General features: G+C 45.2%; 1 pseudogene; it reads left to right on the plus strand.

The window, feature by feature from the left end:
* The first annotated feature begins 7,053 nt into the window (after window positions 1–7,053).
* Window positions 7,054–8,738, plus strand: LOC119170557 (retinoic acid receptor RXR-alpha-B pseudogene; annotated as a pseudogene).
* The last annotated feature ends 1,207 nt before the right edge of the window (window positions 8,739–9,945 follow it).

The following is a 9,945-nucleotide window of genomic DNA, read 5'->3' on the forward strand; positions in this document are numbered from 1 at the left end:
TTACACATGTGGTAAAAATACTACCCTATAGGTAAATACAAGTTTGGCTTTCAGTGCTTCAAGTATCTTGAACGATTCACAATGATAAGGAACATAATTGTTGCTTTTGTGTACTATTAAAAAAAATTGATTTCCGAACTTTAAGCAGAAAGGTCAAAGCAGCTGATTACTGCACAATCTTCCCACCGCTAATCTTTTTTTTTTCTTTTGCTTGCAAACCAGCTCCTAATGTCGGATTCTGCTGGGCTCTCTTGGAGTATGGGTAAATGACACTGTGGGCAACAAAGGTGCAGGTTTTCAATGACTGAGACGTATAGGAGAGGATAGATAAGGATTTGCAATGAATGTGCATGCATGTCGCACATTTACGTACTCAGTTGCGCCCCTTTATATGGACTCGCACCATAGAGGAGATTTCGTTCCTTGTACAAAGGGTCTCTTATAAGCTCGTTACCATGTTCTAATTTTCTGATCAATCCCCTTCTCATGGTGGGTGCACTGGTGTTTCTTATACCCAGTTTTCGCTTACATCAGTGCCTCCTGGTTCAACTGTAGTTCACTCGATACACCATCGTTGTCACTTTTGCTTCCTCCCCCTTTCTTTCGTTCGCCTCATTCCTTTCGCATGAAAACATTAGCTGGCCAGAGGCAAAGCCCTTCTGAATGACTCTTAGATAGAATCTCATTACGGTTTGATGGGATTAATTACTAAAATGTCCCCTTTATATTCGGTTATTTGTTGAAGTATATTCATTGTATTGCTGAGTAAGCGAGTAAAAACTTTATTTACAATTTCTGGTGGTATTGGGGGGGGTGGGGCTACAAGCAACCAATAAGAATAGTTTTTTATTTACTTCATTGTGTTCGATAATTTAATCAATGTACCTTGGGAGAGTTTGCAAAAGGAGAGTGTCTCCTCCCGCCCCTCTAACGCCTCTGAAGATGAAATTCTGCCATCTCCCAAAACGTTTTTTTTACACTGTATCTACGTACATGTATTATATATGCTTGAACATATGCACGTGCTTGTAGATGCAAGCCACCAATACCAATAGAAATTGACACTGTCTATGCCTGTGTTTGTGTAATTAATTATATTCGTGCTTGTTTTATTGAGGTTTTAGTATGCATTAGTGCAAGCAATGCCGGAGACCAGCAGCACTATTAACAACAAAGAGTGTGCTGTCAACATACTTTTACTCAATGGGTGGGGGGAAGAATTCCTGCTTTATCATATGCCATTTGTGCGAAAAAGACTCTGTGCAGCACCTCCTGAGCCTTGCACAAAATCTTGCTACCAATAAGAACGCATTAGGCTTGTTTCAATTAGTAGGCAAGCACACCTCAAGGCCATTGGTCATGTATTTTGTTTAACTGTGGGAAAGCACACGCTCACGAAAGCGCAAGGGTCATTTTGGGTGCACTGGTATGCGTCGTTGAAAGGGGTCATAAGTGGGTAGTAGGCCTTCAGCCTTTTGTCAGCATGACCGATAGTAATTTGCCTGTGTCGCTGTTTCAAAGTACCTCCTTGAATTGTGTGTTGGTGAACCTGGTTTATTTAAAAGTCTGAATTTTTGGGGGCTAACTCTTGCAATCAAAATCTAAACATGCACCGTCAGTAAAGGCAAGAGAAAGAGAAAATCAGGGACGCTACCTAATTTCGCATTTGCTTTTCAGCTATACCCACAGCATATGGTTGTCCCATATGCTAATTCAAAAGGTTAGTGTGTTTTTTACTCGATAGCGTTAAAGGGCTTGATTTGCAGAAATTCTGGTGTCAACGTCGTTGGTTGTAAGCGAAAAATCAAGAAGGGTGGTAATGGAAATAAATAATAAAAAACTTCTGGGTCTTATTAGGGATCGAACCCGGGTCATTTGCGTGGCAAGCAGGCGTTGTACCACACACACAGCCATGTTTCTAATAATTCCTAATAATTTCCTCTGCTTGGAAATGCAATGAAAGTAACTTTCATGCTTTACAAACACGCGTCCTGTATATATGCTTCGCAATACAAAAAATATTGCCGTAATATTGTGTGGTACAAGTGTACATTGCCATCGGGTGTCAGAACATTGGGTTATCACAATGACTTCATAGTTTAAAGCCACCCACAACAAAAGGCACACATGCTACTGCACCCTTAAGGCTATGTAGCAGGTGCATAGCAAGTTCGAAAAGATTTCATGCACTACGTGTTTGGAGTACGCACTAGGGACAGGATATCGCTGTCAGGTTCAACTCTTAAAGGCAAAGGTAAAGGGTCATGCAGTTTTTACTTTTCAACTCGTACTGGGCACACTGTTCTTGTGGGAATGTCGATTGTCAATGGACGAGTATATCAGAGGGGGCGTTACCTATAGCGAACATTGCAGAGAGAATAAAGTTACGAGAGGTTAACGAAAAAATTATCTGGCTTGCTACCATGAAATGGGGAAGGGGAAAGAAAGATAGCGAGGGAAAAAGAAAAGAGGAATGGATAAAAAAAAGCCGCGACTTCAGTAGCACTTTCGTCGCTCTCTGGTAGGATGCTCGAACATTTTGACACTCGAAATTGGCGGCTTGAAAAGCGGCCGGAACGGGCTCTGCTTTTGTCTGGTAGACGCGTTCCTTGAAGATGCTTGAAGACCAAAAAAACTTGTGGCGCTTATTCCCAGCAGCATCCAAAAGGGCTGCTATTTTACTTGCTGAAAAATCACAGCTTGGCTGCAAGGGCAAAGCAAGAAATGCAATTTCAAAAAATTGAAGTGTTATCTGAAGTAAGCCTTTATCATTCGATCTGGTGTAACTCAAAAAAGCTGGTGTAACGAGCTGCACCCACGGCTGCTGGTGAAGTAACTTTTTGTGCTGCCTATCACTTCAGGGCAAACTTAGTGGCTAGAATACAGCATGTGCAGAGGTATGAATCAAGACAGGCGTGCAAAACAGCACCCAGCTAGAAAAACCATGTAGCTTCTGCTGGAGCCATGCATCCACAACTCCAGAACGCTTTAAGACAACCAGCATGTTTCCTTCCTGCTTGAGATGGGATCATCAGCTGCCCTTGCACATTTGCACATGCAACATGTGATGCGTAGGGGGATGTTATCATCTTTGGTCTTTTATAGAACTTCACGGCAACTTCAAAAGTATGTCTGGAGTGTCCATATAATTGCTCTCGCAACTGCGTGACGGGACACACACGAGCTTTCAAAATGGGCGTAGCAATTGTGACTACTGTGTAATGATTACTTTTCAAGTATGATGCCATTTGCCAAGTTTGGCTCTGGCTGAAGTCTGCATGCTTTCCAGAGCTTGCGGCATACACAATTGTGTTTTGCCAGTGACATTAGGAATAGTCGTGTCTTTGCCAAGGTAGCAGAAATACCAAGGATGCGCCTAGAAGTCTGTAGGGCATGGGCGTTATTGAAGTTCATGAAGAAAGTGAGCTTGGTAATGACCATACTTAGGACAACTAGTCATTTCAGTGCTATATGAATGAACTTGCATTGTGAATGCACTCGTATATAAGTTCTTTCTTAATTTTTTTTAAACAGGCATTACAGAACTGCACAAAGGACACATAGTGATGTTTGTTGACAGATATATCAACCTTCGTGGTGCATGGCAGTGAATTGCTTTACTAATTAGTTATTTTTCAATGCAGAATACAGTAAAGTGATTGCACAGTGTGCTTATACATAGCTCACCTGTGGCCCTTAATGCAATAAAATGGCCTAAGGTTATCAGCCTATTGTTGAACAGTCTTGTTAGGTTTATGTTTTGGTATGTGATGCATGTCTTACTAACGTAAAGTGAAGTATGCTATGCCCTGTCTATTCCTTCTGAAACAGTAATTTAGCTGCTCCAGTAGTGCATTTTACTAGCTCCCAGGAGTACTCCCAAACATATTAGGTCCGTTCAATTCACCTGAACCACATGAACCAGTTCACGAGGTGCTGCACCTTGCCATTAATTTCAGTGGTGCAGTATTGACGACGTCTCAACCCTACCATTCCTTTTGAAAGGTGCAGAAGAGGTGCAGCACTGGTTCACGATTTTCCTGCACCTCCTACGCTGATGGTGCCAGCTTGGTGCAGCCGCACATGCAGCTGAGCAGACCACACAGCACTTACGTGTAGGCGCAGTACAACATCTACTAACGTCATGTTTTTTGCCAATATGTTTTCATCTCGTAAACTGTTTGCATGTACGGTTCGCCATCGCTCAATATTAGTCAAACGATGTAAATTAAGCGAACAGAAATAAGGCCTGAACTTTGTTGGCACATTGTCATTCGTTTCGGGTGTCGCGCTGTGTTTTCAAAACTGAGCTAGTGCTGCACAATTTTTGAACTTCGCGTGCACAGCCATGAACCAGTTCTGATTGGTGTAGGTGAATTGAACGGACCAATTGTGCTAGTTCCACCTGCTCCCAGGAGCACTACTAGACATATTGTGGTGGTTCCACACCCCATTTACTGCTCTTACATTACCAGCCAAAATAATAATTATAATATCTGGGGTTTAACATCTTAAAACCACCGTGTGATTATTAGGGACGCTGTAGTGGAGGGCTCCGCAAATTTTGACCACCTGGTGTTCGTTGACCTTCACGTAAATCTGAGTACACGAGCCTCGAGCATTTTCTCCGTATAAAACGCAGCCGCCGTGGCCGGGATTCGATCCCACGACCTGCGGGTCAGCAGTCGACCACTAGACCACCGTGGTGGGTAACCCAGTCAAAGTACTTTTGCACTTTTGAAACAGGGTGTAAGAACAGCTCAGCTGCTAATATTAAAATGCTGGCATTACTGCTTGTATGTACAGTACATATTTTGGTACTGGGATGCATGTTCGTCTCCAGAATGTAGGCCTTTATTGCACGAAAACCAGTATCAATATGGAGTGTAGTGTTGATCGCATCTGTACTTCAGTGTAAACAGCAAAGTTATTCCGAAGCAATGAGTTCGACACAATTTCAAGTATATATTTATTCCGAAACACTGTGCGCAACTGCACTGCGACCATAAATGACTGAGATTTCTCTAGTGTGTCTTCCTGTAAGTAGCTGTATTCTGAGTTTCTTGCACTTTGGCTATAGTAGGGCTAACAAAACAGCAATCACTGCTAGCAGGTCTTAAAAGAGTCCCATAAATTTATGCTAATACGCAAGCTTTCGAATGTCTTGCATACCATATGCTGCTCCATTACACCGTTGTACATTCTCACTGCACAGATTACTATTTTGTCACTCTTCAGTAATTTCTACAAATATATCGTTTGAACTCTCTCCTCTTAATATCCGTTATTTACTGTGCATTTGTCTGCTGTGCCTACTCAGGTGTACTCCTTTCTCTTCAAAAAAAAAAAAACGAAATATTCATTTTGTTTTTAGAGATAATCTTTACTTCAACACCATATCTTTTACCCATCTGGTATGGAGGGCACATGCAGTACTTATTAATTCACAGAAAGGCATCGAGGGAAGATAACAGAATCTTTTTAGCTAGTGGGATATCTGTCAAGTTGGAGGCATAGTCTCTGTTTCGGGCTGATGCACTGACCACATGGTAACACGCATATCTCCTTTTATGTGAATGAACAAGGGCTTATGTATTTGCCGGGTACTTTGTCCACAATATTTGGACATTTGACCGCGCAGACTATCCCGACTGTTGACTCTATTCATGGCCAAATATTTCGTATTAAGAGAGAGAGAAAGATAAAAACTATTGAAAAATGAGAATTTCGCCAGTGTATGTTAGGTGCCCACATGGTACTCTGTGTAGAGGAGGCAGTGATACACACCTGTCAGAGACAGAGCTTTTCCATTTGCATGTGTAAATCAAGTGCGTCCTAAAGAATTCTGACCTTAATCTTGTTGCACATTATGTAATCTGCCACAAATATGAACAGGAGAAGCATTTTATGGAAGCGTTACCAATATTTTGATTATATTCCTACTTGTGAACTCACTGCACTGTCAATACGTTACGTTATATGGCCTGTACTGTGTGATTGTTGCCTGTGTTTTCTATCGGCTTAGCCAATCACAAATAAGTGGACTAGCTTCCACTCTTTCCCAGCATGCACCAGTTTGTTTTTGTCCACAATAAGCAGATAGCAGCAAATGGCTTATTGCCTTGTTGCAGCATGAAGTGCAATTTTGCAGTTGATACATATTTGTTCTCAAAACAGCTCCATGCACACATAAAGTATGAATCGAGATTGTCTCTGTAAATTTAATCTATCAGTCTTGGAAAAAAACCACCGCTCAAGCACTTTGTAACCAGCGATGTGAAAATGTGCAGCCTCAATGTTTACCACTGGGTTAATCACGGCTGTTCATTAATGTATTTCTCAATTAATAATTACCTCTGGCCAGAAATCATAATTGATGAGTTCTGTCTGTGTCTTTTGTTCATTTTTAGTGGGTTAGTGTTGAGTAGAAGAGTTGATATCTGGGCCAGTTGTTTCATTTCACTTGGAGAAAAGCCTGCGAAAGCACGGGGCACGAGCCGTGTGTGCCTTTGCTTATTTCTCGTGTCCTGTGCTTTTGCTGGCTTTTCTCCAAGCAATAGGGTTGAGTAGTAAGGCTAGTTTAATTTCTTTCGTTTAGTAAAAATGATTCTTTTTTTCTATATCTTGAATAGTTTATAGAAGCTACACAATTCTTGCCGACTCCCCCATGTTGGGTGTGTGCAAAAATTTTTATTATCTATGTGGGACATATTTTGGTTTCGCTCAACCATACACAACTTCGCGCTAACGAATTAGTTTACACGGAACTGGCAGTTGTTAGAATTGCGCTTTGGCCATTTTAGCGCGCTTCTGTTTGATTCACGTTTTCAAGGTCAAGCGCACTGCCGAGAAGCGAACACGACTATCAAATATGTGGAGGTTCGCTATCCACCGTGTACTACGTTGGCGCTTAAACAACGTACCGCGACGCTGCTCTCGACTATAGTGTACGTCAGAAGTGTACGTCAGAAACTCCCAATTGGCGCTTGGTCTCGCAGAGTCGCAGGCCGCCTATCAGCTGCGCGCTTGCGCCGCCGCCAGCATCTGCCTGCGCGGCGCGTCCGGCAACACTGGCTGTTGCTGCCTTGGCAGGTATCGGCAGCGCGTCGGGTCGCTTGCCCTGGCTCCGCTCGGGTGCCCCACTGAACATTCACCTGCCGCTCGAGGACAGCCTGTCCGAGATCGCGCGTCCGATCTGCCGCACGCAAGGTCGGCTCGCATGCTCGGGGCCTGAATTCCGCCGAACGCCATCCATGGCCTACCAAGAGCCAACAACGCGGAACCTCAATGGCGGTGCGTCCAACGGCGTTTCGAGCAGCCTACTCACGCAGCCGTCGTCCTACCTGTCGGGCGGCGGCTACGCGGCACCGCTGTCAGTGAACCGCGCTCCCGCCGATGCTCAGTCGTCGCTCAGCAACGGGCCGTCGTCGGCGGCTGCCGTAGACTCGCGCTTCCCAGCCACCCATCCGCTGAGCGGCTCCAAGCACCTCTGCTCCATCTGCGGCGATCGGGCATCTGGCAAGCACTACGGCGTCTACAGCTGCGAAGGCTGCAAGGGCTTCTTCAAGCGCACCGTGCGCAAGGACCTCACTTACGCCTGTCGAGAGGAGCGGCGCTGCGTGGTGGACAAGAGGCAGCGCAACCGCTGCCAGTACTGCCGTTACCAGAAATGCCTCGCGTGCGGCATGAAGCGCGAGGCCGTCCAGGAGGAGCGGCAGCGGGCCAAGGACCGCAACGACAACGAGGTTGAAAGCACCAGCGGCGGAGGCAGCGTCTGCATTGGCGGCGCAGGGCCCGGCTCTCCGGATATGCCGCTGGACCGCATCCTCGAAGCCGAGATGCGAGTCGACCAGCCGGCGTCGTCTGTGCCGTCCGCTGACGCGTCGAGCCGCGATCCCGTCAACAGTATGTGTCAGGCGGCCGACCGGCAGCTTCACGAGCTGGTGCAGTGGGCCCGACGGATTCCGCACTTCGAGGAGCTACCTGTCGAAGATCGCACGGCCCTGCTAAAGGCCGGCTGGAACGAGCTGCTTATCGCCGCCTTCTCCCACCGCTCCATGAACGCGCGCGACGGCATAGTTCTCGCCACGGGCCTGGTAGTGCAGCGGCACAGCGCGCACAGCGCTGGCGTGGGCGACATCTTCGACCGTGTGCTGGCCGAGCTTGTCGCCAAGATGCGTGATATGAAGATGGACAAGACCGAACTGGGCTGCCTGCGCGCCGTGGTGCTCTTCAATCCGGACGCCAAGGGATTGAAGAGCACGGAGAGGGTCGAAACGCTCCGTGAGAAGGTGTACGCTGCCCTCGAGGAGCATTGCAAACGCCACCATCCGGACCAGCCGGGCCGCTTTGGTAAGCTTCTACTGCGGCTGCCCGCCTTGCGCAGCATCGGCCTCAAATGCCTCGAGCACCTGTTCTTCTTCAAGCTCATCGGAGACACTCCCATCGATGTTTTTCTGCAAAACGTGCTCCAGACACCCCCCAATCCCTAGCCGTCAATCTTGAAAGGGCTGCTGCAGTCGTAAAGTTTGCGACTGCAACATCGCGATTTATACGTTACACATCTGCAATTTCACCATTGCAGTTGTCACGTTCGCAGACTTGAGTCATCCGAAAAATTCTTTGTGCGATGCTTTCGACCCCAGTGTGCCAGCCGAAATGCATTTGTTGCTTTGCACATGGCAGCATCCCGGTAAATCTTTACATCATTTTGAGTGCTATTTTTGAGGGCGAGTGAACAGCAGTTGTTGGGTGTCCCCACTTGAGCTGGTCCTGTAGCTTGTTCAAGGTTTGCTCGAAATGTGTGAAGCACAGATGAGTGTACGAGCTTGTATGGCAGAGATCCTTGTTTCCAGGTTTTAGTGTTGAGTGATAGAGGATTACTACCGTACGAGCTTCTGATTAGAGCACCTTGGAAACATGTTCAGGTTCCTCTGCCACATGCCTTTCGCCACCCTTACTGATGCGTAACAGTGTTACTGGCCATCTTGCCAAGAACTGTGTTCTGGATTCTTCGCCATTATTATCCAGCATATGTTTATAGATGTGGTGTGTCTATGTCTGAACGTATTTAATGTGTTTGTTTCTCACGGACCTTTTTTACGCTCCGTAATGAGGTGCAAGTATAAAATGAAATATTACACAGGTTTGCAGTGCATTTTCTGCAGGTCGGTAATTTTGAATGTTATAAGCATCTATTTCTCATCACCTCATATCAATGGTGGCGTAACGGAATTGTGCATAGAGAGAAGCCAGCCCTACTTTGTCTCTACTGCATTCCACTCTAGGCCATATGTCATTGTGTTTGTTATCTCTTGATAACTAATGGGCCTTTGCTTTTGTGAAATACGTAGAAAATTGAAATTAGCTACTACTTATTGTCCAAGACAACAGTGGTTAGCATGCTTCTTTATAATGCAGTGAGGAATGTTATTGACATAGCTCTTTATGCGCTAAAGTTCATTTGTTTCGTGTTTGTCTTCATTTATGTGTCAGATTTGCCAGGCGGCTGCAGATTTTTAATAGTGCGTTTTCACCGTGTACCACCGAGTGCTAGTGAAGACCCCGTTTATGGGGACATACTAAGTTAACAACTCTTATGAAATGTCCACGAGCTATATCTTTAGCTTAGCTAAGCTGCTAATTCCAAAGTTCTAACTGGCCCTTAGTGTTTGTTCATTGAGCCTTGTCCAGAGCTCTTGTATTTTGTATGCTGTCCATTGAGCATCAAGGCATTTAACAATGCAAGATAGACCTTGTAATAAGCCTAAAGGCTTTTTAACTGATGCACTGTTATATTACATGAGTCGCTTTATGTGTCCGAAAAAAATATTTAGTGGCAATCGTGAAGATTGTTTTGCAATTTTTAATTTAAGTAGTTCATAACGCAGGGTTGTCATTTAACTCTCATGAAATATGCTGTGCTCGTGGTACATGAATATTTAG

The sequence above is a fragment of the Rhipicephalus microplus genome, chromosome 2 (genome assembly GCF_043290135.1).
Source record: "Rhipicephalus microplus isolate Deutch F79 chromosome 2, USDA_Rmic, whole genome shotgun sequence".
Taxonomy (NCBI): Eukaryota; Metazoa; Arthropoda; class Arachnida; order Ixodida; family Ixodidae; genus Rhipicephalus; species Rhipicephalus microplus.